The sequence below is a fragment of the Eptatretus burgeri genome, chromosome 13 (genome assembly GCF_056783735.1).
Source record: "Eptatretus burgeri isolate ZD-2024b chromosome 13, Ebu_testis_v1, whole genome shotgun sequence".
Taxonomy (NCBI): domain Eukaryota; kingdom Metazoa; phylum Chordata; class Myxini; order Myxiniformes; family Myxinidae; genus Eptatretus; species Eptatretus burgeri.
Genome location: NC_140973.1, coordinates 34,598,746 through 34,618,340, shown reverse-complemented (window position 1 = coordinate 34,618,340; position 19,595 = coordinate 34,598,746). Strand labels below are relative to the sequence as shown.

Here is a 19,595-nt window from a genome sequence, read left to right as displayed (position 1 = left end):
TAATATTATGGCACGAAACACCTCCCCATCTTCCCATAGTTAAATCATTTTGTATTTCCTTACTTATTATATATAATCCTGTTTTTTCTGTTTTCATGAGATAAACAAGGGCAAAACCATTATTATATTTACCCTTATTAAATTCTTTTATTTGTTGTTTACTAATCGTGGCTCCACAAAACTCATTCTCGATACCAAGTGCATAATATTCTTCCTTACGAGACTGATTTAATTGTTCCAGGTCTTCGAGGTTAATTTTAAATGACCAATTATACCCTAAATCATTCATATCATACCCCCATTGTTCTATTCTCATACAAACGATACGCCCTTCTTTATAAAAATTTATTTTAATTCGAACTGTGAATTCTGTATGACCTGGAGATAATATCAACACTTCTGTATCTTTGGAATACACAGCCGTTTTATTTAAGAATATATATTGTGATAAATCGCTTAATCTCACCAAGTCATTCGCGTCAGTCGGGCTTGGATAATTTTTTAATTTATAAGCATTTTTCATGTTAATATTTTTGTTTATATTATATTTATGTCGTTCAGCCTGTGCCTTTGTATAATAATTTGATAAATCAATATCCAGTTCTTGAGATACACCAAAGATAGAACCATCTTTACCAACATAAGTCATTTATATTAGATTAAAAATAATATCATAAAATTTTTTATTTTTGTTGAGTTGAAATAACACATATAGACATAATTGACCACAACACTTGGAATTTAATTCTTGGACTTGAAATGTTTGATAAATACCATTCTGTAAGAATTTTATGACTTCAACAGGTGGTGAAAGACCAAAACTATCAAAATAATATTTGTCTTGACTATTAAAAATACAAACCCAATGAGAACCGTTCCCATCATTATCTTCTAAGTTCATAATAATATTCTTTGTATGTTTTGGCACATTTGTTAATTCATCTCTCATACAAATAACCACATTATGAATTTTTAATTTCTTACAATATTTGGCAAGTTGTAAATTTGATGTATTCTTTCCAAATTCTTTCAACCACTCATCAATGCTCATTTATTTATTAGAAAGATATAATCCATTACCTCTTTTTGTTAATTTTACACCTGCTTGTGCTATAGAAGAAAGCATATCTCCAACTAACAATCTCGCTTTATCAGGCAGACCTTCAAGTTTTTCAGCAAAATCTACAATTACACCACTTCCACTAATTTGTTTCTCCAACTCTTTGTTATGTCTTTCCAATTCTTTTTGAGCCTGGAGTTGAGCCTTCCTTTCGTTGGCAGTTTTCACCGCTGTTGAAATACCACCCGTCAATGCTCCAACCGCACTTAAACCAGCAAATAAAGGAATTAGAAATGGGAGAAATCCTCCACTCGTCTCTCTTATTGAATATTTTTTCAACATTGGTTTTGTCATTTTAATTTTAAGTGAGCCAGTGTCATTCAAGATTTTAACCTGTTCTCTTGTGAGCAAAACATCAATTCTTACTGCTCCTTTTCTCTGAATTGTATTAACGTTAATCGTACAAGGCTTTTGATTTTGAACACAAGATGATAGTTTATGAAGATTGATTTGATTAACATATACCCCAGTTGGTACTTTGCCACTCATTTATTTAACAAAAAATTATGTGAGACGAATCATCACACCATTATCTGTATTAATCTGCAATTCTGTTTCTTCCAAAAGCAAACAATATGTATCAACTTCTTCACTCTCTCCTCTTTCAATGTATAGGGAAGTATCCACTCGATTAGACTTTATAGTTTCCTTTTGAGCGCTCAGGTCAAACGCATAGATTGTATACAAACTTTTAAATGCTGTCATATCTAAAATAGGTTCTTTATTTCCATTACTTTCACACACCTTTTGGTAAGACTTGTATGCTTCAGCAAAATCATTTTTTTCCCAATTAATTTCCAATCTATCTCGTGGATAAAATGTTCCATCTAGAGAAACGCGAAGTTGTTTCACCTTAGCATTATCACTCAATGCATTATTCTTATCAGTCGCAGTATCACCATCTGGCTTTTTAAAAATCATCCACAGATATCGTGGCTTTCCTTCCAGAACACCCAAATTCCACGTGTAAGTAGTTTGATTGAGTTTAACGTGTTGACATCTTCTTTTGAGGTATGATACACTGAGTGGTTTCTTTGAGTTAAGTCTTCGATTCAACATCTCTTCTGTTTTAAGATTAGGAGTATATTCACTGATATACCAACTCATCTCCTCAATTACAAATTTATTCTGTTCACCAAAAGCACTACCAACACCAAAAAGCAATCTATTTTCATTATCATTCCTTTGTAGTTGAAATCTAATTTTAAGACCATACAGAACTTTATCATAATCACAAAATCCAAATATACCTTTAAGAGGAACTGCCACAGTAAAACTATTTTCTGCTTTTGTATCATCATTATACATTCCTTTCCTTTGAATATATCCAGGGTCTGTGTTTGTTCCCGTTGACGTATCAGGAATAAAACCTTCGACAGACCCCTTTCCCATTCTATCACTGAATGTATAGAGTGTAAATTTCATCATTTCAGATACAGCAGAGACATAATCAACCGCTTCAACTTCTTGTGTTCCAATATACAATCGCACACTATCAAACATTTTCCAGAAGAAATCATTTACAAGTGTAGCGTTTGTGTTATTCCCAGCCTTAGTGAATTTAAATTTACACAACAAGAAACTTTCGGAGAGATTCAAATAGGTTTGTTGATTATTTATTTCAAAACTTTTTGTACCATTTGTATTCCAGTCTGTTCCAGTTATTGCATTTACCTTGAAGTAATCTTCTTTTTTAGTGGAGTTTGAGATAATAATAGTATCATCCAAATCATAGATACTATCAATTGCTTCCATACTTGTATTTATTTAGGAAAAAAGATGTTAAAACTTTTGAAACCCTGATCCAAGTATTTGAATTATTTTCTGTCGTTCTTGGGGGGCAACTGAGTTTTACCTTTCTTAATTTCTTTTATTGCTTGTAATTTATGAGATTCCTTCTGAGCATCTTTTATACTCTTTACAGCACCTGCTACATTTCCCACAGCAGAAGCAGTTGAACCAATTAGGTCTTTATGTTTAAGAATAGTTGAACCAATACCCATGAGAGTATCAATTATCCCATCTCCTCTAAATTGATGTCCGACACCCCTTTGTCTCTTAGGTTTATAGTATCCTCTACCAAGATACATACCTTCACCCTTGTAGTACGGGGAAAGGAACATCCCATCCCCTGTAATTATTTTATATTTTCCCAACTCGTGTTTCCTCACAATAACCATCGTATTTATTTATTGGAAAACTTCACGTAGGTGAATTCTGATGGATATAACTTCTCCATTAAAATAAATCACACGATTATCTTGGTCGGTTATCCTAAAATTTACTCTGTGTATGGTTTTTCCTGACACAGGTAGATAAACCAAATTTTTAGGTTCCATATTGAATTTATAACCAATTGGGGTTGAGTATGCGCTGAATGAAAATATTGTATTTGTTTTTTTCCATCATTATAAGCACCATCAATCAAATCACAGTGAATTAACACCGAATTTATTCCTGAGGATATTTGAATGACATTATCACTGTAAAACGTCCCATTAGTTTCAATCTTTTTTGAGGAGAAACCCAATAACTCTCGAAATGAATTATCAATTGTGAAATCAACCTTGTAGTTATTTTTAACTTTAATCGTTGATTTTGAAGTATGTTTTTGAATGTTTATAACAATATTTTTTGGTTCATCACCCTGTTCTTTCATAAGACGAGCAATTTCGGAAGATATTTGAGAAATCTCGTATGCTCCGGGTGAGACTGTTATCGTTTTGTATCCACTTCCCGGATTATAACTAAACTTGTCATTTTTCTCGGTTATATTAAATAAGGTATTATAAGTTTCCATGGACAATAAAGATGCCTCATATTCTTTTGTTGTGTCAAGTTGTAGTGGGTATGGGAATGAAGATGTGTGGTCGCTTGTTGTGAAATTAAAACTCAGGATTGTGCTTCTCATCTTATTTAATATGAGATAAAAATGTCTTTATATTGAGATTTATTAATTATTTTCATGTTCATCAACTGGTCTAAAATGGCTGATGCTTCATTAAAACAATTGTTATTTCCAGCCTTCTTACTGCCTAACAACAATGACAGTCTATTAACTAATTGCGATGGGTCATTTGGAAGAAAACTAATACCTGAACCAAGGATACTTAAAGCCTGAATAATGTGTTTCTCCTTCTCATTCTTCCTACTTTTACCAGAAAGAATAACCTTATAATTTAGAGTGTTCAGCAAATCAATATATACTCTATCATCATTATTTTCCATATCCAATGGTTTATCAATATACTTTGATTCATCCCTCACAGTTGAACCTTGTCTTCCATCTTTTGTGAGAAGAAACATTAATCTCGGAGTTAGTTTAACAGGGGGTTAAGCAGAACTTAAGAACCTTAATTCATCATTAAATATCAATACCTTTTCTTGAACAAGATGAAATATTGCTGGTTGTTCTGTTGGAATGAGTCCTGCTTTGGTTTTTGAATCCGCTGAATATTCATTGTTTTGAACAGCATTCACAATATAATCAAGGGGTTGATTAATCTCTTCCAGTTGTTGAAATAAACCTTCATCATCATATTCTAATTCTCCTAAATGCTCTAATTCTTCCTCCGTCATTTGACTGAAATCTTTTAACATTTGAAGCTTTCTGGGAGTATATTCTACTGTGGGAACTGTGGAAACATCTTTCATTTTTTCTTGGGAAGTTTTTAAAAGTGGTTTAAAAAATTTCTCTTGTTTTCTTTCAAATGCTTCTTCGCCCGTTAGTTTCTGTCTGCGTTTCTTCTTTATGTCTTCCTGTTGTTTTACAACTTTTGAAACCAACTCTTGATGTTCCTTAAATCTTCTTGCTCTTTCTTTTGTATCCATTTATTTATTGTAAAATATCATTTAATGAATTGTAAAGATTAACAGGGAAATTTTCCTTTTCTTCATCATTCAAGTAGATGTGTTCAAATAAATCCTTTTCTTTAAATATTTCATCAAATTCTTTATTAACATTAATGCGAGTTGTAATTTCTTCTTCACTAATCCTTGCATCTCTGCTTTTCATACGTTTGCGTTGAGTTTCTTCATCAACATCAAAACCGAATGATAAAATCTTCACTCCGCTCAGATATTTAATAATTTGTCTCGTTCCTTCTGGATTAGTTTCTAATATCCCAACACCACCAGATTTTAGTTTCCTTAACTCACTCTTACAATGTGAATATTTTGTTGTACCAAGAGAAACCTCCTCAAATATTTGTCCTTCATTCCTCAATCGCATATGTTCCTCCACTGAAATATAGTGATAATCTTCACCTTTTACTTCTCCAGGTCTTATTGCTCTAGTTGTTGTTGATACAATGCGTATCACGGGGTGTTTTTTAAGTAAATTTACAATATTCTCATTTGTACTACACAAGAACCTTGATTTATGAAAGTTTTTTCCAGAAGCAGATTTACCCACAATATTTATAATAATAGTTGTCATTTATATATGTAATTGTTTATAAAACAAAAAATATATCCCTTAATATCTCATCTTGTTTCACAACAATATATTTATATTTTTCAGTCGTGTGCTTCATGTAATCCTCAAATTTCTTTTTACTACATAATGTAGAACAATTATCTCTCCAAAAATTATTGATATCTATTGAATTTAACTTGAATAAAATAAAAGTATTAGCATTGTTTCTGATGGAACGACGAGGAAGTTGAAAGTACGATTGACTAAGATAAATACAATTACAAGAAGAATGTCTCCCTCTTGTGTAGTAGCTGTCCATTACCGTTTGGTTTCTCTCATTAACACAATCATCAAAGATAACGAGGTTCTTTTTTGATTTATCCAAATCTTGGGGAGACGGTATATCATCCGTATTATCACTAAGAATACAAGTTATAGGATTTGATTTCTTTTTACATCTCTGTGTATCACAAAAATAGTTGAATTATATCTTCAATGTTATAATCATTTAGGTTTTTTGACGTTTAAATAAACCGATTATATCTTCTTTTTGAAGACAAGCATTAAAACCTTGTGAGAGTAGTTGATACTCTGGTTGAAAACTCGACTTTGTGAAAATTATTAAATTATCATTATCTAAAAAGTTGGGAGTGAGGAGCATTTTTAAAAGTAAGCAGGTTTTTCCACATCCACTTGAACCAACTATGAGACATCTTCATGAATTTGGGAGATTTTTATGGTTGTTAAATTTTATCTTATTTTCCCAAATAGGTAAAAAATCATTCATTTATATATTTGAAAAACAGGTTATTTAATTTATTATTGGCTTTTTTAGAAACTCTATATTTTATCCTAAGTTCAGGTTTAATTTCAAGATAATCCATTATTTTATTTATACAATATCTTGTGTTGATATTTCCCTGAAAATTACATCCATGAATAATATACAACAACAATCCTTTGAACATTTCTCTTATACGTTCAGTTTCTTCCCTTGTAAGGAAAGGTGTGTTATCACCCTCATACTTTACATTCATTTCTCTAATCAATCTTGTAAAGTAATTCATTTTTGGTGTAAATCTAAAAGAATTATTTTCCTTTTTATATTTTTTATTATCATTAATTAGAAGATAATCACAGAATATGCATTGTTTATAGGCTTTTGACTCTGTGTTTAATCCCCGTCTTTCACACGCAGGACAATTCTCAAATTTGTCATATGGAGAATCAGGAAAGTCTAGCATATTTATAAAGTAAAACTTTACTTAAACTGAAATTCATCTATACTTTCAGTTGTATATTACCATCGATATCGATATACTTTTTTTCATTATCAGATTCAACGACAACATTTTTTTATATTAAAGGTAATTTTAAAATTATCGTTAACTACTATTGAACGAAATGTCATTTCACCTGATATATTAACATCCTTTATTTCATCAGGATTTACATCTTTAGGGTTGTTGAAAAGAATACAAATTTCTCCTTGCATATTACAGATGGTCTTATCTTTTCTTTCTAAAGCTTCATCCATAAGGTTTTTGTTCTTTGATACTTTTTCTTGTTTCATTGCTTTTTCTAGTTTTGAATATATTACGAGAAGGAGAGGAGAAACTTTTGTTAGAGATACTTTAATTGATGTTCTACCAGGTATACTAAAAGCCCTTCCACTGAAGGAAATTGAAGAACTCATATTATTTACCATAATAGTTTTTATCCAATAGTTGTTATATTTATCTTTGTTCAATTTTACATCCTTGACATATTTCTCAGTATCTTTAACAGATGAAGAGATTGATTGAAACTTGTCTTTTGTGTCTTGAAACATTGTATTTATTAAGTGAAAAAGTTGGAGGATAAAATGTTTTTAAGCACAGATTCACCTATAAATTAAACGAAATTTTCATCAAGAAAATTTTAGTTTAAGCAAAGTTTTATTCTATAAATATGGTGAATACAACGTACTGCGATGTTTGTAATCACGAATATAAACATTATAGAAAACACCTCCGAACCAACAAACACACATTTAATCTATTTCATCAAATATCTCCTCTTGAGTTGGAAAGAAAACATTGTGATATCTGTTCAAAGGATGTTTTGAAGAGTAGTTATAATAAACATCTTCAATCACAAAAACACAAGAAAAATGAGTTTAAAGTAAAGGGAGACTATTATATTGAAAACACTGATGGGGCATTTAAAAGGCATATAAAAATAAGGATTTTTCAATTTGGAGAACCCGGTCCATCATCAATAGCTGAATCAATTGAAATAGTGAAACCCGATGTTGAAAAATTTATTAAAAAGACATTAAAAGAAATGAAAACTTTAAAGTTTTATATGGGAGTGAAAATGAATATGAAAAGACAAGATGAAGAACATACTCCTTATATGAGAACAGGTCTTCATTTTATAACATCATTTCAAGATTTTTTGAATAGTGGGGTTTATGAAGAACTATCAAGACAAGAGGAGGATGTTGATAATACAGTGGTAGGAAGTGGATTCAATATTAAAAAATCATCTTTTTAGATATACACATTCTAAAATCAAACCCTCTTAAAGCTTCTTCTTATATTGAATTACCAAAAGAAATAAAACTAAAGAAGGCAGTTGTTAATATTAAGAACAATGATAATAAATGTTTTCTCTGGTCTGTTCTTGCTCACTTTCATCCACCAAAATGTAATTCAGAAAGAGTAAAACAATATATGAAATATGAGAATACCTTGGACATTAAAGATTTTAAATTCCCAATGCCACTAACAGATATTCCTAAATTTGAGAAAAAGAATAATCTTTCTATTAATGTATATGGATTAACGGATACAAACAAAGTTCAAATATTAAAAATTTCAAACAACTATAAAAATGAAGAAACACACATTGACCTTTTATATTTTAGTGTTGGAAAGAATTCACATTACACATACATCAATAATTTATCAAGATTAATCTCTTCTCAGGTATTCAGAACAGCAAACAAAATATATCCTTGTAAGCGATGTCTTAATTCATTTCATACAAAACAACATTCAAAATATTGTAGTAATCATAAATCAGCTGTAATTACAATGCCTAAACCTGGTGAAAAGATTTATTTTGAAGATTATAATAAATCTATCATGCACCCATTTGTGATATACGCTGATTTTGAATGTATCCTTAAAAAGATAAATACTGCTTCTCCTAATCCAAAAGAACCATATACAAATAAATATCAAAAACATATTCCTTGTGGTTTCTGTTATTATATCAAATCATCTGTTGGAGAAAAGTATAACAAACTTGAACATTATCGTGGAAAAAATGCTTCACAAGAGTTTGTAAAACGATTAGAAAAGGATTGTATAAGACTCACTAAATTAATGAAAGAAACAAATGAACCGATGAAATTAACCAAAGAAGAAAAATTAGAATTTAGAATGAACAATATCTGTCATATTTGTGAGGGGGAAATTAAGGAGTCTAAAGTTAGAGACCATTGTCATCTTACTGGTAAATATAGAGGTCCCGCTCATTCCTGTTGTAATCTTAATTATAAATTACCTTCTTTTATTCCAGTCTTTCTTCACAACAGCGCCAACTATGATACACATCTATTTATAAATGAACTTTCAAAAACACCAGGGAATATTTCTGCCATAACAAACACAAGTCAAAAGTATATTTCATTTTCAAAAATGATATTCACAAAACCTTTAACTCGTATTAGGTTTCTAGATTCTTACAAGTTTATGGGAACGCCACTAGCCTACCTCGCATCAAATCTAAGCTCCACGGACTCTTTTCCAAATTTTAATTCATTCTTTCCAAAAGAGGAAATTCTCACTAAAGAGGAAATTCAGATTAAAGAGAGAATTCAAAGTAAAGAGGAAACTCTAATTAATGAAGAAATTCTAACTGAAGATGAAATTCTAATTATAAAGAAAATTCGAACTAAAGAGGAAATTCAGATTAAAGATGAAATTCTGATTAAAGAAGGAATTCTTACGAGAGAGGAAATTCAAACAAGGAATGAAATTCAAAGTAAAGAGAAAATTCTTACAAGTAAGGGAATTTATCCTTATGATTATATGGATTCATTTATGAGATTTAAAGAAACACAACTTCCTTCAAAAGAAAGTTTCTATAATAACCTTTATGAAGAAGAGATAAGTGATAAGGGTTTCTGCCCACTATTTCACAGCTCCTGGTTTAGCTTGGAGTGCAATGTTGAAAATGACAAAACAAGATATAGATTTAATCAGTGATGTTGATATGCTTTTGATGATTGAGAAGTCCAAGAGAGGTGAAATATCACAAGTATGTTCAAAAAGATATGCGAAAGCAAATAATAAATATCTCCCAAATTATGATAGTGAAAAAGAGAGTAATTATTTGATGTATTTTGATGCTAATAATTTGTATGGATGGGCAATGTCTCAATCTCTACCTTATGGTAAATTAGAGTGGGTGGAAGAAAAGGATTATGAAAAGGCTTTGATGAATATTGTTATTTCTTCTCAAGAGGAATTGAATGACGAAGAAGGTTATTATTTTGAAGTTGATTTGAGGTACCCGAGTGTTCTTCATAATAAGCATAAAGACCTTCCTTTTGCATGTGAGAAAGAAACCCCAAAGAAAGAATGGTTCAGTGATTATCATAAAAGTTTTAATATTAAAGGCAAATCAACAGAAAAGTTATTAATAACATTCTATGATAAAGAGGGATATGTTTTACATCAGAGAAGCTTAAAACAGTTTTTGAGAGAAGGATTGAGAGTTTTAAAATTTAAACAAAGTCCTTGGGTGAAAAAGTATATTCAATTCAATACAGATATGAGAGCAAATACAAAAGTAAAATTTGAAGGGGACTTTTATAAATTAATGAATAATGCTGTATTTGGAAAGACTATGGAAAATGTTAGAAACAGGCAAAACATTAGATTCGCAACATCTTGGAAAGAAGCTTCGAGATTGATAAATAAACCAAGTTTTGAGAGAGAAGAGGTTTTTTCAGAGAACTTTTCTGCAATTCATATGAAAAAGGAAAGTATTGTAATGGATAAACCAATTTATATTGGAACAGCAGTTCTTGATTTATCAAAGATATTGATGTATGATTATTTGTATCATGACTTAAAGAAAGAGTATGGTGAAAATGTTTCATTGTTGTATATGGACACTGATAGTTTTATCCTAGATATAAAAACTGATGATGTTTATGAAGATATGAAGAAAAATATTGGAGTATATGATACAAGTAATTTCAGCAAGAAGAGTGAGTTATTTTCCAAAAAGAATGAAAAGGTTATTGGTAAGTTTAAGGATGAGTTGGGTGGAAAAGTAATGAGTGAGTTTATTGGATTGAGAGCAAAGGCATATGCTTATAAGTATGGTGAACAGATTGATAAGAGGTTAAAGGGAATAAAGAAATATGTAATAAAGAAATCAATAACTTTTAGAAATTATTATAATTGTTTGATGAATAAGAAAGAAGAATATAGGAAAATGAATACAATAAGAAGTTATAAACATAACATATATAGTGAAGAAGTAAATAAAAAGGCATTAGGAGCCTTTGATGATAAGAGATTTATTTTAGATAATGGAATAGATTGTGTTCCATATGGATATTGTATGATAGAGTGTATAAAATAGATTATGTTTTAACGATGGGAAGATGGGTTAGGGTTTTTAAGGGCTACCGCTTGTTTTTTCACAATATATAAATGGTTAAACCAAGTATTAATCAAACTAAAGAGTGGAGAAAATCTCAGTCTTGGTATATAAATGGAAAACATAATGAATGTGAAAAATATCAAATAAGTCTTATTGAAAAAATAACTAAAACAAAGGTAAATAAAACAAATAAGCGAATTAATTTAAAAACTAGTAAGTTAGAGGATGTAAAGAAAAAAATGAATATCCTTGAATGGACTGAAAACTTTGATGGTTATCAATTGAACAATGAAAAAACAATTTACTATAATCTCAAAATGATATGTGGCTTAGGAGGTGGCCAGATGAGAGCATTAAGAGAAGTTTATCATTTCGTAATGGCACAAAAGGGGTATCTTAAAAAATATAAAGATTCAAATGTTTTGTTTATCAATATTTTAGATGGGGATTATTGTGCAAAGAAAATTAAACTATTGAAGGAATTTGAGAATGAACAAATCTTTATAGGTTCAATGAGTGAGCTGTTCAACCCCCAGGTGTTCAATTCAATGAGGTTCAACCTCCAAGTTAAAAGGGGAGACAAATAAATATACCTTGGGATAAAAAGAGGGTTTATTTTTAGGGAAAAAAAAGGGAATCGCTGAAAATCCCCCATTCATTTACATGGGGAAAAGTGAGCCAGAATCAGTATTCTTACCCTACGTGTGTGTGTGTGTGTGTGTGTGTGTGTGTGTGTGTGTGTGTGTGTGTGTGTGTGTGTGTGTGTGTGTGTGTGTGTGTGTGTGTGTGTGTGTGTGTGTGTGTGTGTGTGTGTCAAGGGGGACGTTCTTAGATCTGTGAACCCCAAACACAGAATCCTCAACTGAATAGTCAAGGCTTAACTTTTTTTTGTTGGTGTGTGTGTGTGTGTGTGTCCCAACCCTCACATTCAAAATCTCAACCCCAACCCTCACATTCAAAATCTCAACCCCAACTCAATCCTCACCCAACACAATGTCTTTTTCAAAATGAGATTTCCACATATATATATATATATATATATATATATATATATATATATATATATATATATATATATATATATATATATATATATATATATATATTTTTTTTTTTTTTTTTTTTATTTTTTTTTTTTACGTTTTTTTTTTTTCTCTTCTTCCAATTCTGTCTTTTAAGGCTTTCAGGTTTGATAACATAGAAAGAGGGAGTAAGAACTTTCTTGATAGGTTTAAATCCCAAAGAGTGGTAGCATTTCAAGTCTTCAAAATAAACCCAACTTTCCAAGTCTCCAAGGTAGTTATTTAAACCATCAAGGCAGAACTCATTTACTGATTTTTTCAAAATTTGTGAGTCTCCAAGGTAGTTCCCATATTTAGAACCATCTTGGCAGAACCCTTTTCCTGAGTCTCCAAGGTAGTTATTTAAACCATCAAGGCAGAACTCATTTACTGATTTTTTCAAAATTTGTGAGTCTCCAAGGTAAAACTTGTATTCTGGCTCATCAACGTATAACTTGTTCAGTGGGTATTGTCTTGATAACTCACAATGAGTACTATTGCTGTAAAACTCTTTTTCAGGATTTTGCTGGTCTCCAAGGTATAACTCTTTGGTTGGGTCATCAAGGACGAACTCGTTCTGTGGGTCTTGGTCGCTCATAAGGTCTTCAACCAAGCCAACAATTTCGCCCCAAGTTGTAGCAAAAGCAGTATTTTCATTTCGTATTTCAGACACCATTTCCTGTGAGAGAAAATAATAATGTATTAATTGAGTTATTTAATTATTAAATGAGTATGCTTCAATCAAAGTTTGAAAATAGGAAAATAAAAATCTTACCTCAACAGATAAGAGGTTTGAATCCAGTTCATCAACTTGAAGGTTTAGTTCCATACAAGACAGAGAGTTCCAAGGAACCCCAAAGTCATCCCACTCAAGGTCTTGCTCGTTCTGTAGGTCTTGGTCGCTCACAAGGTCTTCAACCAAGTCAACAATTTCGCTCCAAGTTGTAGCAAAAGCAGTATTTTCATTTTGTATTTCAGATACAATTTCCTGTGAGAGAAAATAATAATGTATTAATTAAGTTATTTAATTATTAAATGAGTATGCTTCAATCAAAGTTTGAAAATAGGAAAATAAAAATCTTACCTCAATGGATAAGAGGTTTGAATCCAGTTCATCAACTTGAAGGTTTAGTTCCATACAAGTCAGAGAGTTCCAAGGAACCCCAAAGTCATCCCACTCAAGGTCTTGGTCGCTCATAAGGTCTTCAACCAAGCCAACAATTTCCCCCAAGTTGTAGCAAAAGCAGTATTTTCATTTTGTATTTCAGATACAATTTCCTGTGAGAGAAAATAATAATGTATTAATTAAGTTATTTAATTATTAAATGAGTATGCTTCAATCAAAGTTTGAAAATAGGAAAATAAAAATCTTACCTCAACAGATAAGAGGTTTGAATCCAGTTCATCAACTTGAAGGTTTAGTTCCATACAAGTCAGAGAGTTCCAAGGAACCCCAAAGTCATCCCACTCAAGGTCTTGGTCGCTCATAAGGTCTTCAACCAAGCCAACAATTTCCCCCCAAGTTGTAGCAAAAGCAGTATTTTCATTTTGTATTTCAGATACAATTTCCTGTGAGAGAAAATAATAATGTATTAATTAAGTTATTTAATTATTAAATGAGTATGCTTCAATCAAAGTTTGAAAATAGGAAAATAAAAATCTTACCTCAACAGATAAGAGGTTTGAATCCAGTTCATCAACTTGAAGGTTTAGTTCCATACAAGACAGAGAGTTCCAGGCAAGCACACAGCACACCATTGCCAGCAAAAACAAATGTTTAAAATGGAGCCTGGGCTTGAAGCTTTTATAGGGAAAGACTGGTGGGTGTGGTTTCCTTTGGAAATTCCCTGGGCAAGCCTAGGCAAGCCTTCATTGGGAAATTTTTCAAAACCATAACATCCTGTAATTTTCTAGTGATTTCTTTGTGAGTCAGAGATGAACTGGAAATGATGTAAGAGTGGGCGGGGCTTAGCAAAAGTAGGCGGGGCTTAGGAAAAGTGGGCGTGGCTTAGAAAAATACCTCATGAAAAGTGGGCGGAGCTTAACAAAGTGGGCGGGGCTTAGAAAAAAGTGGGCGTGGCTTAGAAAAAATACCTCACGAAAAGTGGGTGGAGCTTAGCAAAAGTGGGTGGGGCTTAAAGAAAAGTGGGCGGGGCTTAACAAAAAAATAACCTGTGGCTCAGGAGGTGGTCAAACAAGAGCATTAAGAGAAGTTTATCATTTCGTAATGGCACAAAAGGGGTATCTTCAAAAATATAAAGATTCAAATGTTTTGTTTGTCAATATTTTAGATGGGGATTATTGTGCAAAGAAAATTAAACTATTGAAGGAATTTGAGAATGAACAAATCTTTATAGGTTCAATGAGTGAGCTGTTCAACCCCCAGGTGTTCAATTCAATGAGGTTCAACCTCCAGGTTAAAAGGGGAGACAAATAAATATACCTTGGGATAAAAAGGGGGTTTATTTTTCGGGAAAAAAAAAGGGAATCGCTGAAAATCCCCCATTCATTTACATGGGGAAAAGTGAGCCAGAATCAGTATTCTTACCCTACATATATATATATATATATATATATATATATATATATATATATATATATATGTGTGTGTATATATATATATATATGTATATATATATATATATATATATATATATATATATGTATATATATATATATATCTATATATATATATATATATATATATATATATATATATATATATATATATATATATATATATATATATATATATATATATATATATATATATATATATGTATATATATATATATATATATATATATATATATATACATATATATATATATATATATATATATATATATATATATATATACAGTATACATTAGGGTGTACCACTTTTGCAAAAGTAGTTGCTGGAATGAAGCACTATGTGCCTATCGATTCCACTGGTGAAGTTAGGTGATCGACCAAAATTTGAAAATTTTCCTGCCTTTTTTGACCGCGGGCCGCCATTTTGAAATTTCAGGAAAAATCCATATTTTTGGAAATAATATTGATTTTTGAACATTTTAAAAAATACATTTCTCTGTGTTTAGATGGCTGAATGTACTTCAGTAGGCACCAGCATGATAGTAAGTACCCGCAAATATTATTCACAACTTGTCCCAACATTTTGAGAAGGGGTTGCCATTTTGGAATTTCACTGAAAATCCCATATTTTGACAATTATTGCACGGCACATTGTTAGACATTTACAGAATATCAGTAGTAGCGTTTTCATAAAGACATTATTAATTACAAATGAGAGCATGATCAATTAATTATGAGAACAACCAAATATTTTTAAGTGACATGGTTTTCAAATATGACAACATAGCAATCTAGCAAACAAGCAACCACACAGATATCTTATAGAGAACATAGCGTTTGTTTTGTATAGTCTGGGTAAAGCTTACTGTGCTCTTCCATGCACTGTAGCAATGCTTGACGTTGTTACTCATCATTGCACATATGAATAAAGTCAGACACTCGCTTAATTCCTCTTTCAGCTGGATCATTTAAAACACACAAAGAATTAGCACTTTCGCAAAATTTCCTGGAACTAGCGAACTTGTCTCACATAGCCACAGGTGTCTGCAGCCACTCCTGATCATCGTCTATTCCTAGGAGGTCAAACATCAGCCAGGATTCTTGGCTAATGAAAGACATTAGCGTTGGCATATCATCAGTTGAATTAAATTCCACATAGGGAAGTTGTGGCTTGCCAGAGTCGAAGTTCTCAGGCCATTCTGTATCAAATAACACTTGTCCCATCAACTCTCTCTCTGTGTTTGGGACACCGTTATCAGCTCGGGACAACACAACTAACTGAGGTGTTAAGTACCAAGTATGGCGATTGCACGACAAGACACAAGCATCTGCTACACCACTGTCGTAATGTTTGTACAGGAACATGTCAGCTATGAACTTCAGATCGTGTCGTGCAGCAGATATGCTAAGTGGACTCTGTAGGAATGCTTTAGCATAGAACAGACCTACGAACTTGGCCACTCTGTTTAAAAACACTTGTTGAACATCCGATATCTTGAACTGGTCTTGGAGCAAAGCTAATTTGAGAAAATAGATGGCTTTCGCCATCCACCTGGCGTGGTGGTCATTGCTAATTATTTGTGTGTCGTAAATGATCCAGCTGAATAAGCCTGGTGTTGGCGCAGTGGTAAGGGCAGTGGCTTGGGACCCAAGAGGTCCTGAGTTCAAGCCCCGTTGGGACACTGAATTAATATATGTATATATATATATATATATGTGTATATATATATATATATATATGTATATATATATATATATATATATATATATATATATATATATATATAAACCAAGTCGAAAACACCAGGGGGTTGACTCAGCCTGCCATCCTTCCGAGGTCGGCGAAATGAGCACCAGTTGTACTGGGCCCGGTGTATGCCCCGGTTAGAATAGGTGTACCATATCCCTGTGTGTCGTAAGAGGCGACCAGGGTTGCGTCAGGAAGGGCATCCGGCGTAAAAACCTATGCCAAATCATTATGCGGACAACAAAACGAATTTCCATACCGGATCGGTCGAGGCCCGGGTTACCAACGACCGCCACCGGTACCGGTGGTCAGCAGGGTACCAGTGGAAATTGTGCTACTGCTGGGCGAAGGAGGAGAAGGAGACGGGGAAGGCGAGTCCGGAGGCAGTGGGAGAGGGGGAAGGGTAGAAGTGTGGAGGTGAGAGTTGGAACTCTGAATGTTGGGACGATGACTGGCAAAGGGCGAGAGTTGGCTGATATGATGGAGAGAAGAAAGGTGGACATACTGTGTGTACAAGAGACCAAGTGGATGGGGAGTAAGGCGAGGAGCATTGGAGGTGGTTTCAAACTGTTCTACCATGGTGTGGATGGGAGGAGAAATGGTGTCGGGATAATCCTGAAGGAAGATCATGTCAAGAGGGTATTGGAGGTGAGGAGGGTGTCTGACCGAGTGATGAGTGTGAAGTTGGAAATTGAAGGGGTGATGATGAATGTCATCAGTGCATATGCCCCACATATGGGGTGTGAGATGGAATATAAAGAAGATTTCTGGAGTGAGTTAGATGAAGTGGTGGAGAGTGTATCCAAGGATGAAAGAGTGGTGATTGGAGCAGATTTCAATGGACATGTTGGGGAAGGGAATAAAGAGGATGAGGAGGTGATGGGGAGGTACGGTCTCAACAAGAGAAATGTGGAAGGGCAAATGGTGGAAGAGTTTGCAAAAAGAATGGAAATGGCAGTGGTAAACACGTATTTCAAGAAGAAGGAGGAACACAGGGTGACATACAAGAGTGGGGGAAAGTGCACACAGGTGGATTACATCTTAAGTAGGAGATGCAACCTGAAAGAGATTAGTGACTGTAAGGTTGTGGCAGGGGAGAGTGTAGCTCGACAGCATCGATTGGTGGTCTGTAGGATGACTTTAGAGGTGAGGTTGAGGAAGAGAGTGAGGGCTGAACCAAGGACCAGATGGTGGAAGCTGAAGGAGGAAGACTGTTGCGTGAAATTTAGGGAGGAGGTGAGACAGGCGTTGGATGGTGGTAAAGATGGGTGGGATGATTGGGCAACGACAGCAGAAGTTGTGAGGGAGATAGCGAGGAAGGTACTTGGTGTGACATCTGGACAGAGGAAGGAAGATAAGGAGACTTGGTGGTGGAATGAGGAAGTACAGGAAAGTATAAGGAAGAAGGGGTTGGCGAAAAAGAAGTGGGATAGTCAGAGAGATGAAGAAAGTCGGCAGGAGTACAAGGAGTGGCGTCGAAAAGCAAAAGAGAGGTGGCTAAGGCCAAGGAAAAGGCATATGACGAGCTGTATGAGAAGTTGGATACAAAAGAAGGGGAAAAGGATTTATACCGATTGGCAAGACAGAGGGACCAAGCTGGGAAGGATGTGCTGCAGGTTAGGGTGATAAAGGACGCAAATGGGAATGTGCTGACGAGCGAGGAGAGTGTGTTGAGAAGGTGGATGGAGTACTTTGAGGAGCTGATGAATGAAGAAAATGAGAGAGAGAGAAGGTTGGAAGAGGTGGAGATGGTGAATCTGGAAGTGGGGTGGATCAGTAAGGATGAAGTGAGGACTGCTATGAAGAAGATGAAAAGTGGAAAGGCGGTTGGCCCAGATGGTATACCAGTGGAGGCATGGAAGTGCTTCGGAGAGATGGCAGTGGGGTTGTTAACCAGATTGTTTAATAAAGTCTTGGAAAGTGAGAGGATGCCGGAGGAGTGGAGATTAAGTGTGCTGGTTCCGATTTTCAAGAATAAGGGTGATGTGCAGAGCTGTGGAAATTACAGAGGGATAAAGTTGTTAAGCCACACCATGAAGTTGTGGGAAAGAGTAGTGGAAGCTCGGTTGAGAGGAGAGGTGATGATCTGTGAGCAGCAATATGGGTTTATGCCAGGAAAGAGCACCACTGATGCGATGTTTGCTTTGAGAATGTTGATGGAGAAGTATAGGGAAGGCCAGAAAGAGTTACATTGTGTGTTTGTGGATTTAGAGAAAGCTTATGATAGGGTGCCAAGAGAGGAGTTGTGGTATTGTATGAGGAAGTCAGGAGTGTTGGAGAAGTATGTGAGGATCGTGCAGGATATGTATGAGGACAGTGTGACAGCGGTGAGGTGTGCGGTTGGAATGACGGACCGGTTTAAGGTTAAAGTGGGATTGCACCAAGGATCGACTCTGAGCCCTTTCCTGTTTGCAATGGTGATGGACAGGTTGACGGACGAGATCAGACTGGAGTCTCCATGGACCATGATGTTCGCGGATGACATCATGATCTGTAGGGAGAGTAGGGAGCAGGCTGAATCGAGCCTTGAGAGGTGGAGGTATGCACTGGAGAGAAGGGGAATGTTAGTCAGTAGGAGTAAGACGGAGTACATGTGCGTAAATGAGAGGGAGGGTGGTGGTATGGTGCAGTTGCAAGGAGTTGAGGTGGGGAAGGTGGATTGGTTTAAATACTTGGGATCAACTGTCCAAAGTAACGGAGAGTGTGGGAGAGAAGTGAAAAAGAGAGTGCAGGCAGGATGGAGTGGGTGGAGAAGAGTTGCAGGAGTGATTTGTGACAGAAGGGTAGCTGCAAGAGTGAAGGGGAAAGTATACAAGACGGTAGTGAGACCAGCTATGTTGTATGGTTTGGAGACGGTGGCGCTAACAAAAAGACAGGAAGCAGAGCTGGAGGTGGCAGAGTTAAAGATGCTGCGATTCTCGTTGGGAGTGACGAGGATGGATAGGATAAGAAATGAGTGTATAAGAGGGACAGCGCAGGTAGGACGGTTTGGAAACAAAGTGA

At 34.2% G+C, this 19,595-nt stretch overlaps 1 long non-coding RNA gene across 1 annotated transcript; it reads right to left on the bottom strand.

Moving 5' to 3' along the window:
• Positions 1-13,009: 13,009 nt before the first annotated feature.
• Positions 13,010-14,562, bottom strand: LOC147014225 (uncharacterized). Its single transcript, XR_015050685.1, has 3 exons — positions 13,643-14,562; positions 13,353-13,546; positions 13,010-13,256 (listed from the first exon to the last, which is right to left on the bottom strand). It is a non-coding gene; the product is annotated as an uncharacterized LOC147014225 (long non-coding RNA).
• Between the last annotated feature and the right edge of the window lie 5,033 nt (positions 14,563-19,595).